We start from the raw sequence: 14,268 nt of genomic DNA, 5'->3' as shown, positions 1-14,268 counted from the left end.
GTGTTTTAAACTGGCGATTATTTAAAGCTTGGGCAACAATAAAGTTGATCACCCGAATAACCAGCGATATCACCTCACCAAGCTGCTCGCCACACATCTGAGCACAAAGCGCCTCCTGATGTAGGATGCAGTGAAAACTTAGGATGGGTCTCTTTTCATGTTCACGAAGAAGTGCTAGGAATCCTCTGTTTTTCCCCACCATGCATGGAGCACCATCAGTACACACCGAAATAAGTTTATCCATCAGTAGACTTTTTTTCTTTAGTGACTCAGTGAAAGACTTTTTATTTTATTTTATTATTTTATTAATTTTAATGGGGTGACATTGATAAATCAGGGTACATATGTTCAGAGAAAACATCTCTAGGTTATTTTGACATTTGATTATGCTGCATTCCCATCACACAAAGTCCAATTGTCTTCCATCACCTTCTAACTGATTTTCTTTGTGCCCCTCCCCTCCCCAACCCCCTCCCTGTCCTCTTCCCCACCCCGCAACCCCCACACTCTTGTTCATGTCTCTGAGTCTCAATTTTGTGTCCCACCTATGTATGGAATCATATAGTTCTTAGTTTTTTCTGATTTACTTATTTCCCTCAGTATAATGCTATCAAGGTCCATCCATGTTGTTGTAAATGATCCAATGTCATCATTTCTTATGGCTGAGTAGTATTCCATAGTATATATGTACCAAAGCTTTTTAATCCACTCGTCCTCTGACGGACACTTGGGTTGTTTCCAGATCTTCGCTATTGTGAACAATGCTGCCATAAACATGGAGGTACATTTCTTCTTTTGAAACAGTGCTATGGTGTTCTTGGGGTATATTCCTAAAAGTGGGATAGCTGGGTCAAAAGGCAGTTCAATTTTTAATTTCTTTAGGAATCTCCATACTGTTTTCCACAGTGGCTGCACCAGTCTGCATTCCCACCAGCAGTGCAGGAGGGTTCCCTTTTCTCCACATCCTCACCAGCACTTATTCTGTGTTGTTTTGTTGATGAGCGCCATTCTGACTGGTGTGAGGTGATATCTCATTGTGGTTTTAATTTGCATTTCTCTAACAATGAGTGATGTTGAGCATTTTTTCATATGCCTATTGGCCATCTGTATGTCCTCTTTGGAGAAGTGTCTATTCATTTCTTTTGCCCATTTTTGATTGGATTGTTTGTCTTCCTGGTATTGAGTTTTACAAGTTCTTTATAAATTTTGGTTATTAACCCCTTATCAGACATATTGTCAAATATGTTCTCCCATTGTGTAGTTTGTCTTTTTATTCTGTTCTTATTGTCTTTAGCTACGCAAAAGCTTTTTAGTTTGATATAGTCCCATTTGTTTATCCTGGCTTTTATTTCATTTGCCTGTGGAGATAAATCAGCTAATATATTGCTGCGATAGATGTTGGTGAGCTTACTGCCTATGTTTTCTTCTAAGATGCTTATGGTTTCACGGCTTACATTTAAGTCTTTTATCCATTTTGAGTTTATTTTTGTGGATGGTGTAAGTTGGTGGTCTAGTTTCATTTTTTTGCAGGTAGCTGTCCAATTTTCCCAACACCATTTGTTGAAGAGGTTGTCTTTACTTTACTGTATGCTCTTACCTCCTTTGTCAAATATCAGTTGTCCATAAAGGTGTGGGTTTATTTCTGTGTTCTCTGTTCTCTTCCATTGATCTATATACCTGTTCTTATGCCAGTACCAGGCTGTTTTGAGTACAATGGCCCTGTCAGTGAAAGACTTGAATAAGTCCTCCCATCTTGTTGTCTCTTTCATAGGCAAAACAGCAAGACTTTCCTCACATAGTGTGTCACCAACAGCGTACCTTGCAATCACGCTGAGCTGGGATAAATGGCTTATGTCTGTTGACTCATCCAAAGTGAGAGAAAAGAATGGTGCTGCATTTATGTCCTTCACTTGTGTTGCCTCAATTTGATTTGCCATCATGATGGTATGATCATGAACAGTTCTTGCCAACAGAGGCATGTCTTATATTCGTTTGATTATCTTGTCTTTATCCGAAAAGTCGTCAAAAAGTTCATTGGCAACATCAAGTATTAATGTTTTGGCATACTCCCCATCGGTGAATGGCTTTCCATTTCTCACAATTGCTAAAGCACCAGCAAAGCTAGCCAACTTCCAGTCACCTTGTTGAGTCCAAACATGGAGTTGCTGCTGACTAGCTTGCACACTGCACAGTAGCTCTTGACATGCTTTCTTCCTGCTGTCCCCTGCTGGCTATTTCAATGCAAATGTAGTATGGCATGTGTTGAAGTGCCATTTTATATTTCACCATTTCATCGATGCAATTTTATCATTGCATATTAGACACACTGCAGAACCTGCTCTCTCCACAAAGGTAAATTCCCCTGTCCATTCCTGCTGAAAAGTACGATACTCCTCATCTTTTTTTCTTTTAGCCATCTTCTTCAGCAAAAGGGTTTCTGCAATTAGTTAGCTGACTACTTGGTTAAAAGGAGGGAAGTTTACTTCCTGACCTCACAATGACCTGTGTACGTTACACATTATCCAATAAAGATTTGGTGTTGTCCTGGAGGACAGCTGTGATTGGCTCCAGCCACCCGCAACCATGAATATGAGCGGTAGAAAATGATTGGATTGTAATACATGAGAATGTTTTGTATTTTTAACGTTATTTTTTTAATTAAAGATTTGTCTGCGAGCCAGATGCAGCCATCAAGAGAGCCATATCTGGGCCCTGGCCAGTTGGCTAAGTGGTAGAGCGTCAGCCTGGCGTGCAGGAATCCTGGGTTTGATTCCCGGCCAGGGCACACAGGAGAAGCACCCATCTGCTTCTCCATCCCCCCACCCTCCTTCCTCTCTGTCTCTCTCTTCCCCTCCCGCAGCCAAGGCTCCATTGGAGCAAAGATGGCCCGGGCACTGAGGATGGCTCCTTGGCCTCTGCCCCAGGCGCTAGAGTAGCTCTGGTCGCGGCAGAGCGACGCCCCAGAGGGGCAGAGCTCGCCCCTGGGCGTGCCGGGTGGATCCCAGTCGGGCACACGCGGGAGTCTGTCTGACTGTCTCTCCCCATTTCCAGCTTCAGAAAAATACAAAAAAAAAATAAAATTAAATTAAAAGTAGAGGGCTATGAAACAGTTGGGCTTGGATAGATTTCTTTCTTAATAGCTTGTTAGTGAGAGCTATTATTGTTTCTTTTCTTTGCCATCTTTTTCTGTTTTTTGTTGTTATTTATGTTGTTGTTTTGTCATTCGTTATCTCTCTTGCTCCCATGACTTCTCTTAGGAATTTCTGCTGAAATTTTCCTTCAGTTGGAAGTTTTCTTAGATTTAATTTAAAGAGGGAACTAGGCCCTGGCCGGTTGGCTCAGCGGTAGAGCGTCGGCCTAGCGTGCGGAGGACCCGGGTTCGATTCCCGGCCAGGGCACATAGGAGAAGCGCCCATTTGCTTCTCCACCCCTCCACCGCGCCTTCCTCTCTGTCTCTCTCTTCCCCTCCCGCAGCCAAGGCTCCATTGGAGCAAAGATGGCCCGGGCGCTGGGGATGGCTCTGTGGCCTCTGCCCCAGGCGCTAGAGTGGCTCTGGTCGCAACATGGCGACACCCAGGAGGGTCGCAACATGGCGACGCCCAGGATGGGCAGAGCATCGCCCCCTGGTGGACAGAGCGTCGCCCCTGGTGGGCGTGCCGGGTGGATCCCGGTCGGGCGCATGCGGGAGTCTGTCTGACTGTCTCTCCCTGTTTCCAGCTTCAGAAAAATGCAAAAAAAAAAAAAAAAAGAGGGAACTAGCTTTCCTAAAATACATGGGACCCAAATAAAAAAGGGATTTTGTTGTTGTTGTAGAAATTACCAGGTATGTAAATGGCATTATCACCTGTATTGAGATTGTGAAACCTGTCTGCTTTAAGTATTTTAGAATCATAGAATGCATGTCATTTTTCTTTAAAAATGTTGATACATTTCACATATGTTCACCTCTCAGTGCTCATTAAAGCTGTCTGAGGTTGGGTGAGGCAGGTATATCAAGTGTGATATTCAGAGTGACCAAGACGTTCATCCTGACAGGGGTCCTGCTGAAATCAGACAAGAACTTTTATGATAAAAGTGGTACTGGCTGTCTCTTGTCCTTGATGAGCGAAGAACACAGTCACTGTCTTCACTTCACTCAAGATGGGGAGAAAGTTAGGCAAGTTACTTAGTCTCTGTGTGCCTCAGTTCCCTCATTCTTTTTTCTTTTTCTTTTCCTGTTTTTGTGACAGAGGGAGGGAGGGACAGATAGGGACAGACAGACAGGAAGGGAGAGAGGTGGAAGCATCAATTTTTTATTTTATTTTATTTTTTTTATTTTTCTGAAGTTGGAAATGGGGAGGCAGTCAGACAGACTCCTGCATGCACCCGACCGGGATCCACCTGGCACACCCACCAGGGGGCGATGCTCTGCCCATCTGGGCCGTCGCTCTGTTGCAACCAGAGCCATTTTAGCGCCTGAGGCAGAGGCCACAGAGCCATCCTCAGCGCCAGGGCCAACTTTGCTCCAATGGAGCCTTAGCTGCGGGAGGGGAAGAGAGAGACAGAGAAGAAGGAGAGGGGGAGGGGTGGAGAAGCAGATGGGTGTTTCTCCTGTGTGCCCTGGCCGGGAATCGAAGCCGGGACTCCTGCACACCAGGCCAACACTCTACCACTGAGCCAACCGGCCAGGGCAAAGCATCAATTCTTTACTGCAGCTCCTTAGTTGTTCACTGATAGCTTTTCTAATATGTGCCTTGACTGGGGGCTACAGCAGAGTGAGTGACCCTTTGCTTGAGCCAGCAACCATGGGCTTCAAGCCAGTGACCATGGAGTCATGTGTCTGATCCCACACTCAAACCAGTGATCCCAAGCTCAAGCTGGTGAGCCTGTGCTCAAGCCGGCAACCTCAGGGGTTTTGAACCTGGGTCCTTGATGTTCTAGGCCAACACTCTATCCACTGCACCACCGCCTGGTCAGGCTCTTTTTCTTTTTCTTTTCTTTTCTTTTCTTTTCTTTTCTTTTCTTTTCTTTTCTTTTCTTTCTTTCTTTCTTTCTTTCTTTCTTTCTTTTTTTGCAGGAGAGAGAGAGAGAGAGAAAGGGAGAGAGAAAAACATCAATGTATTGTTCTGCTTATTTATGCATTCATTGGTTGATTCTTTTATTTGCCCTGACCAGGGATCGAACCCGCAACCTTGGCAATTCAGCTGATATTCTAACCAACAGAGCTACTACCCTCATCTTAAAACGAACAAAAGTAATATATACTTCTTAGAGTTATTGTGAAGAGTCTATGCACATCTAAAATGCACGGAAAGTACCTAGAACAAACCAAGAGCTCGGTAAATGCTGCAAATATTAATACTACTATTGGAGTTATACGTAATTTGTTTCATTGACATACCAGAGAGGCTAAATCAGATCCCTAAAAGATGACATTTAAAAACTGATAGCGGCCCTGGCCGGTTGGCTCAGCGGTAGAGCGTCAGCCTGGCGTGCGGGGGACCCGGGTTCGATTCCCAGCCAGGGCACATAGGAGAAGCGCCCATTTGCTTCTCCACCCCCCCCCTCCTTCCTCTCTGTCTCCCTCTTCCCCTCCTGCAGCCAAGGCTCCATTGGAGCAAAGATGGCCCGGGCGCTGGGGATGGCTCCTTGGCCTCTGCCCCAGGCGCTAGAGTGGCTCTGGTCTCGGCAGAGCGACGCCCCGGAGGGGCAGAGCATCGCCTCCTGGTGGGCAGAGCGTCGCCCCTGGTGGGCGTGCCAGGTGGATCCTGGTTGGGCGCATGTGGGAGTCTGTCTGACTGTCTCTCCCCGTTTCCAGCTTCAGAAAAATACAAAAAAACAAAAAAACTGATAGCATTTAAGTTTTTCTTTGATTACTTATTTTTAAATCCTACCTCTTCTTTGATGTTAAAGAATGAGAACTAGGCCTGATCTATGGTGGCACAGTGGATAAAGTGTCAACCAGCAGACCTGGAATGCTGAGGTCGCTGGTTTGAAATTCTGGGCTTGCCTGATCAAGGCACATGTAGGAGTTGATACTTCCTGCTCCTCCCCCTTTCTCTCTTTCTCTCTTTCTCCTGTCTCTCTAAAAAGTGAATAAATAAAATCTAAAAAAAAATGAGAACTAGAAAGCATGAGCTGTTCCATTATTCTGTGTATCTTATATGCATCTATATATATGAATAATGAATATATATGTATGTGTATGGATCAGTATGGGATGGATAAAAAATGATTTTAAAAACCCTACATTAAAGAAACTATTATATTTAACAAAAAGAAAAAAAGAATAGAAAAAACAAAATATATATAATATTCCCCATCAGTTAGTATTCCTAGCCTTGTCTTAACTTCTGTAATCTTACTTCCTAGGTGACCATAGTAGACTGATTAGTGGATATTCTACTTTGGTTTTGTTGATCATGCTTATTTAAAAGGAGGGTATACAACCCAATAAAGGATATTATATCTTTTATTCAACTGATTTTGATTTTCTTATTTTATTTTTATTTCACTGCTTTGCCTGGAAATCTTGGTGAATGGGTGGAAACCTTACCTTTATGGATCAAAAGGTATCTTGAGTATTGGGTTTTAGGTTTTCTTGTGTGGTTTCTTTCTTTTTTTATTTTTATTTCTACCTATCCCACTCCAATTCATGTACCATCACCTCTTCTCCTGGCTAATATAATTCATTCTTAAATTTGGCTCTTAAGATTATGAGTTAGGCCTGACCAGGTGGTGGCACAGTGGATAGAGCATCAGACTGGGATGTGGAGGACCCAGGTTCGAGACCCCGAGGTCGCCAGCTTGAGCACGGGCTCATCTGCTTTGAGCAAAGCTCACCAGCTTGGACCCAAGGTCACTGGCTTGAGCAAGGGGTTACTCAGTCTGCTGTAGCCCCACGGTCAAGGCACATATGAGAAAGCAATCAATGAACAACTAAGGTGCCACAACGAAAAACTGATGATTGATGCTTCTCATCTCTCTCCATTTCTGTCTGTCTGTCCCTATCTATCCCTCTCTCTGTCTCTGTAAAAAAAAAAAAAAGATTGAGTTAGTTCTAGAAGTCTGCAGCATTCTGTCTTTAGCCTATTATATTTTCAACACATATTTGATGAATGAATGCACAAATGAGTGATATGACACTTGCTTGATATGAGATATATATCTGCTTCTATTATGGTTATGTATATTTTTCTATCATTTTATTTTTAATCAATGTTTATTATATTTAAACTGAATTTCTTGTTGATGGCATAGAGTTTGATTATGTTGTTTTTAATCCATTCTGACAATTTCTGTTTTTAAATGAGTATGTTCATATCATATACATTAATGTTAGTATTAATATATCTGGATTTACAGTGGTGGTGTTCTGAATTCTGGGGTTATTCCTCCATCTGCCTGTTGGTATTTACTCTTCAGACTATTCAAATATTTTTCACATGCATTCCGTCCAGATTTTGTAACTATATTCAGTAGGAGAGAAGGTGTAAAACTATGCTTACTCCGTCTTACCTATAACGGGAAGTTTGGGAATAATTTTTTCTAGAGTGCCTCTGGATCGGGAGATCAAATTCCAAGTTTCTGACAGTCACACTAATGTTCCTGTCAGATCTCAGAATATCAAATTTTCCATTTATTCATCATATTAATATATATAAATATTTTCCTTCAGCAATTAAAAATATATATATACATTCTCGAGGACTCCCAGGATGAATGGCTCAGAAGGTTCCTATAGTTCAGAGAGGCTTGAGATAAGCATCCAACTTTTCTAAGCCAAACCAAACAGAATCTCTAGGCTAATAGATGGCTGATGTCACAAAATAATTGTATCTATTAATTAAAAAAAAACTAATATTACGTATCAGGTCCTGTTCTACATATTGAAAATGTAGCAGTGAACAAGAAAATAGCCTGTTACCTCTGGCAGAGGGCAGGGGTGGTGGTGAAGGAGGACAATAGACACGTTGAAGATGAATGAATCAAATAGTTTTGGTTAGTGATAAATGCTTTGAAGAAATAAAAACAGAATAACGAGCTAGGGAGTAGGGAGGGCAGAGTGACTGCTACTTTACCCACGTTGTCAGGAAAGGGGCAGAGTGACTGCTACTTTACCCACGTTGTCAGCAAAGGGGCAGAATGCTACTTTACCCACGTTGTCAGCAAAGGGGCAGAGTGACTGCTACTTTACCCACGTTGTCAGGAAAGGGGCAGAGTGGCTGCTACTTTACCCACGTTGTCAGGAAAGGGGCAGAGTGATTGCTACTTTACCCACAAAGTCAGGAAAGGCTCTCTAGGAAGTGACGTTTGAATTGAGATCTGAATCTTGATAACTAGGGCACCTGGAGCAGATGTGGGGGCGGAAGGGCCGACGTTTCCAGGAAAAGAGAAATTAAATTGCAAAGTCTTGGTCTACCTCATTTCTATCTTCTCTTCTACATTTCTGACCACAGAATTTAAATTTGGATGAAGAAAAGTTGTTTTTTTTTCCCACCTGCAGCAGCCAGAGACATTAATTGAACCTCGAACTAACCTACCCCAGAGTTTGACTGCTATAACCCACTTCCTCAGTAACATTTTTCTGTAGACCAATGAAAACTCAAGTCCTGGCCAAATATGAAGGAAAAAGTGAGGGTGAATTTTAGCTAAATATGACGTTTATAATGAAAGAGGCTGATGATTGGGTTGTGGATAAAAGAATCCAGATTTGCTATCGCATTTGTTTATATGAAACACTAAAACATAATTTGTGTTTTGAATCATATTTTTAAACTAGGAAAGCAAGCACGCAAAGAACATTTATGGACAGTAGGTGTCAGACTAGACCTACAAACTAGTGGTTGAGTCCTTTGTGCAACCACATAAATATACTGCTCACAAAAATTAGGGGATATTTCAAAATGAATATGAAGCTATAAAAATCCCCTAATTTTTGTGAGCAGTATATTTGGGAAAGGAGATGGGCCCCAGCTTCTTGCATCACGATAACTAAACTATTCGAAGGGTGTATATCCAGGATACATACAAGTGTTGGAGTGTTGGAAGTTTCTGTATTCTGATACTACTGAAACTACCTGCTCACAGTAAGCAGGCATATAAGAGGCTCTGGACCCTGATAAATAATATTTTAGTTATTAAAACATCCCAGCTTCTGTTCTATAGGGCCACATGTGGTCCTTACAGATATACACATTCTTCAGTTAAAAATTTTGAAAGAAGGTGGGTGAGATGAAGGTCTTTGAAGTCCTTATCAGACTCTAGACTGACAATAGGTAGTATACTCAAGCAATGTAATAGGAAAAGGCAGTAAAGACTTCAAAAATGCTCTTTTATCAATGGTATGCTTTTGTGATATCAGCCATCTGCTAGCCTAGGGATTCTGTTTTGTTTGGTCTTAGAAAAGTCTCCAACATTATGGATGCTCACCTCATACATCTCTGAACTACAGGGAAGTTCTGAGTCTGTAGGGATACCTTTTCTAGTAGCCCATCCTAGGAGTCCCAAGTCATTTCATGAGACCAGTATTATTCTGATGCCAAAAACAAAGACATTTTAAGGAAAAATAACTACAAATCAATTTTTCTTATGAACATGGATCAAAAAATTTTCAATAAAATATTACCAAATTGAAATGATGAATATATCAAAAGAATAATACATCACACTAAATGGAGTTTATCCTCAAGATCAAAGGCTAGTTCATTATTTAGAAATCAGTCAGTATAATCCATCATATTAAAAATCTAAAGAAGAAAAACCAAATGAGCATATCAATTGATGCAGAGAAAGTATTTGACAAAATCCAACAATCATTCTGTATAAAAGCATCCAGGAGCCCTGGCCGGTTGACTCAATGGTAGAGCGTCGGCCTGGCGTGCAGAAGTCTTGGGTTCGATTCCCGGCCAGGGCACACAGGAGAGGCACCCATCTACTTCTCCACCCCTCCCCCTCTCCTTCCTCTCTGTCTCTCTCTTCCCCTCCCGCAGCGAGGCTCCGTTGGAGCAAGGATGGCCCAGGCGCTGGGGATAGCTCCTTGGCCTCTGCCCCAGGCGCTAGAGTGGCTTTGGTCCCGGCAGAGCGACGCCCCGGATGGGCAGAGCATCGCCCCCTGGTGGGCAGAGCGTCGCCCCCTGGTGGGCGTGCCGGGTGGATCCTGGTCGGGCGCATGCGGGAGTCTGTCTGACTGTCTCTCCCCGTTTCTAGCTTCAGAAAAAATAAAAAAAATTCCAGGAAATTAGGAGTAGGAAGAAATTTTCTTAACTTGCTATAGAGTGTCTATAAAAAAAATCTACAGCTAATAGCATACTTAACAGTGAAATGCTTGCTTGCTAAGCTTAGGAATAAGTTAAGGATGTTTTCTCACAACCCTTATTCAACACTGCATTGAAAATTTTAGCCAGTGCAATGAGGTAAGCTAAAAGATGAAGAAGAGGAGGAGGAGAAGAAGAAGAACAAGGAGAAGGAGGAGGTGGGGAGGAGGAGGAGGTGGGGAGGAGGAGGAGGAGAAAGAAGAGAGGAGAAAAAGGAAGAGGAAGAAGAAAAGAAGAAGACGACATCCAGATTGAAAGGAAGACATTCTCAGATAACATGATTGTCTATGTAGAAAATTTCAAGCAATCTACAAGAGAGGTCCTGGAACTAATAAATGTATTTGTTTAGCAGGGTTGCAATATACAAAGTTACTCACAATTCAATCACATTTCTATACACTAGCAATGTAGAACTAGAAGACAAAAAAAATATTTTTTTCCAGAGAGAGAGAGAAAGAGATAGAGGGTGGTAGAAATGGGAAGCATCAACTATAGTAGCTGCTTCTCCTGTGTGCCTTGACCAGGCAAGCCCAGGGTTTTGAACCAGTGACCTCAGCATTCCAGGTCGACACTCTATTCACTTCGCCACCACAGGTTAGGCAAAAGGAAAATATTTTAAAAATATAATTTACAATAGCTAACAAAGTTAAATACTTTGTTCTAGACCTAACAAAACATGTACAGAATTTGTATGTTGAAAACTACAAAATGCTGATAAAAGAAAGAACACTTAAATAATGAAAATAATATACTGTGTTTGTGAACTGGAAAACTCAATAAAGCAAAGATATCAGTTCTTCCCAAACTGAACAATAGATTTAATACAATACCAATCCAAAGACAAAGATTTTTTTTGTAGATATAGACAAGCTAATTCTAACATTAGATTAAAAAAAAAAAAAGCAAAAAAACTAGAAGAGGTACAACAGTTTTAAAAAGGAAGAATACGGCCTAGTGTGCGGAGGACCCGGGTTCGATTCAGGCCAGGGCACACAGGAGAAGCGCCCATTTGCTTCTCCACCCCTCCGCCGCGCTTTCCTCTCTGTCTCTCTCCTCCCCTCCCGCAGCCGAGGCTCCATTGGAGCAGAGATGGCCCGGGCGCCGGGGATGGCTCTGTGGCCTCTGCCTCAGGCGCTAGAGTGGCTCTGGTCGCAACATGGCGACGCCCAGGATGGGCAGAGCATCGCCCCCTGGTGGGCAGAGCGTCGCCCCTGGTGGGCGTGCCGGGTGGATCCCGGTCGGGCGCATGCGGGAGTCTGTCTGACTGTCTCTCCCTGTTTCCAGCTTCAGAAAAATGAAAAAAAAAAAAAAAAAAAAGGAAGAATAAATTTGGACCAATTCATATAGAAATGTATGCATATTTATCACATACCTTTACACGTTTATCAGACTTTGATTCTAATGAAGCAATATAGTTTGCAACTCTGTAAAACAGGTAGGCATTCTGTTTCATCCGATAGAGGTTCCAATGTCTTTCTTCACACCCTGTAGAAAGACTAGTTTTTATTTGCAATTCCTTGCAATCTTCCTTGACTTCATAACTGCAAGTTCTTTTTACATTTTCTTTGAATGATTTATAACATCTGCTTGGTTCCCTTATTAGCAAGTGAAATAAAATATTTTACATGTTTTCATTTTTATATCTGTATGAAATTCATACTTTAATTGTTTTTTGAAAATTATGTTTTAGCATATTACACTACCTAATTTAAGGGCATAATAAAGCTACAGTAATCAAGACAGTATATTATTGTTGGAGGGATAGGCACATAAATCAATGCAACAGAATTGAGAGTCCAGAAATACAATCACACAGATGAAACCAATTTATAATTTTCACAAAGGTGCAAAATCAACTCAAGGTATGAATAGTCTTTTCAACAAATGGCGTTGGAACAATTGGAGTTCCATAGATCAGGGGGGAAAACCTTTTAGATCATAGACCTAACTAAAAAATGTTAAACTAGCCCTGGAAGGTTGGCTCAGAGGTAGAGCAGTGGCCTGGCATGTGAAAGTCCTGGGTTCAATTCCCAGTCAGGGCACATAGGAGAAGCACCCATCTGCTTCTCCACCCTTTCCCTTCTCCCTCCTCTCTGTCTCTCTCTTCCTCTCCTGCAGCCAAGGCTCCAATGGAGCAAAGTTGGCCCAGGCACTGAGGGCAGCTCAAGGCCTCCGCCTCAGGTGCTAGAATGGCTCTGGTGCAATGGAGCGGCACCCCAGATGGGCAGAGCATCGCCCCCTAGTGGGCATGCCAGGTGGATCCCTGTTGGGCGCTTGTGGGAGTCTGTCTGACTTTCTCCCTGCTTCTAACTTTGGAAAAATACAACACCCCCCCCCCCAAAAAAAAAACCCTGTTAAATTGTAACACCTTTAGAAAAAAAGATATGTGATTTTAGATTTAGTAATGAATTCTTATACGTGACAACAAAAATATGATTCTTAAAAAAATAAAATTGATAAATTGAGCTTTATCACAATACAAAAAACTTGCTCTGCAAAAGACACTGTTAGGAGAATGAAAATATAGGTTACAGACTGGGAGAAAATAGTTGCAAATTATATATTGACAGAGGACTTTTACCCAGATTATAAAAAGAACGCTCAAAACTCAACAACAAGAAAACAAACACCTAATTAAAAATCCAGCCTGACCTGTGGTGATGCAGGGGATAAAACATCGATTTGGAATGCAGAGGTTGTTGGTTAGAAACCCTGGGATTGCCCGGTCAAGGCACATATGAGAAGCAACTATGAGTTGAGGCTTCCTGCTCCTCACCCCTTCTTCTCTCTCCCTCCCCACTCTCTAAAATCAATAAATAAAAATTAAAAAAAAAATCCACCAAAGACATGGATAGACACTTCACCAAAGAGATAAAGTGGATGACAAATAAGACACATGAAAAAAGTGTTTAACATCGTTAGCTAGTAGGGAAATGCAAATAATGAGATACCTCTACATTTCTGAGTGGCTAAAATAAGACTTGCTGACAACTCCAAGTGCTGCTGAGGGTGTGGAGCAACCAGAACTGTCATACATTGCTGTTGGGAATGCAAAATTGCACAGCCACTCTGGAAACTGTTTGATAGTTTCCTATCAAGTTAAGCATAAAATTACTGTATGACACAAAAATTCGACTTTTGGTAACTGTTTTATTAAGAAATAAAAATGTAGGCCCTGGCAGGTTGGCTCAGCGGTGTAGCGTCGGCCTGGCGTGCGGGGGACCTGGGTTCGATTCCCGGCCAGGGCACATAGGAGAGGCGCCCATTTGCTTCTCCACCCCCTCCCCCCTTCCTCTCTGTCTCTCTCTTCCCCTCCCGCAGCCAAGGCTCCATTGGAGCAGGGATGGCCCGGGCGCTGGGGATGGCTCCTCGGCCTCTGCCCCAGGCGCTGGAGTGGCTCTGGTAGCGGCAGAGTGACGCCCCGGAGGGGCAGAGCATCGCCCCTGGTGGGCAGAGCGTCGCCCCTAGTGGGCGTGCCGGGTGGATCCCGGTCAGGCTCATGCGGGAGTCTGTCTGTCTCTCCCCGTTTCCAGCTTCAGAAAAAGAAAAAAATACAAAAAAAAATGTATATATCTACACAAAAGCCTGTACACAAATGTTTATCATAGCTGTTTGAAACAACACAAATTTCCTTCAGTGTATGAATAAACTAAATATGGTATATTTATACTAAGGAATACCATGCAGCAGTAAAAAGTAACGAGCTCTTGATACACATGACAACTTGGTTGAATCTCAAAATCAAGCTAAGTGTAGAAGTCAGTCTCTTACATACTGAGTGATTTCCTGTATATGGCTGTCTTGAAAAGACAAAACTATAAAGAACAGATTTGAGGTTGACAGGAGTTATATTTTTGCCTGTCCTTACAGTAATATACTGTATTTCACTAAAATTATTTAAGGACTCATTTTGTTTTATTCATTGGATTTGTTAAGATGCTATTTTCTGTTGCCCAAATGGACCTGAAATCAG

Source organism: Saccopteryx bilineata, chromosome 10 (genome assembly GCF_036850765.1).
Source record: "Saccopteryx bilineata isolate mSacBil1 chromosome 10, mSacBil1_pri_phased_curated, whole genome shotgun sequence".
NCBI lineage: Eukaryota > Metazoa > Chordata > Mammalia > Chiroptera > Emballonuridae > Saccopteryx > Saccopteryx bilineata.
This window is presented reverse-complemented; position numbering follows the sequence as displayed.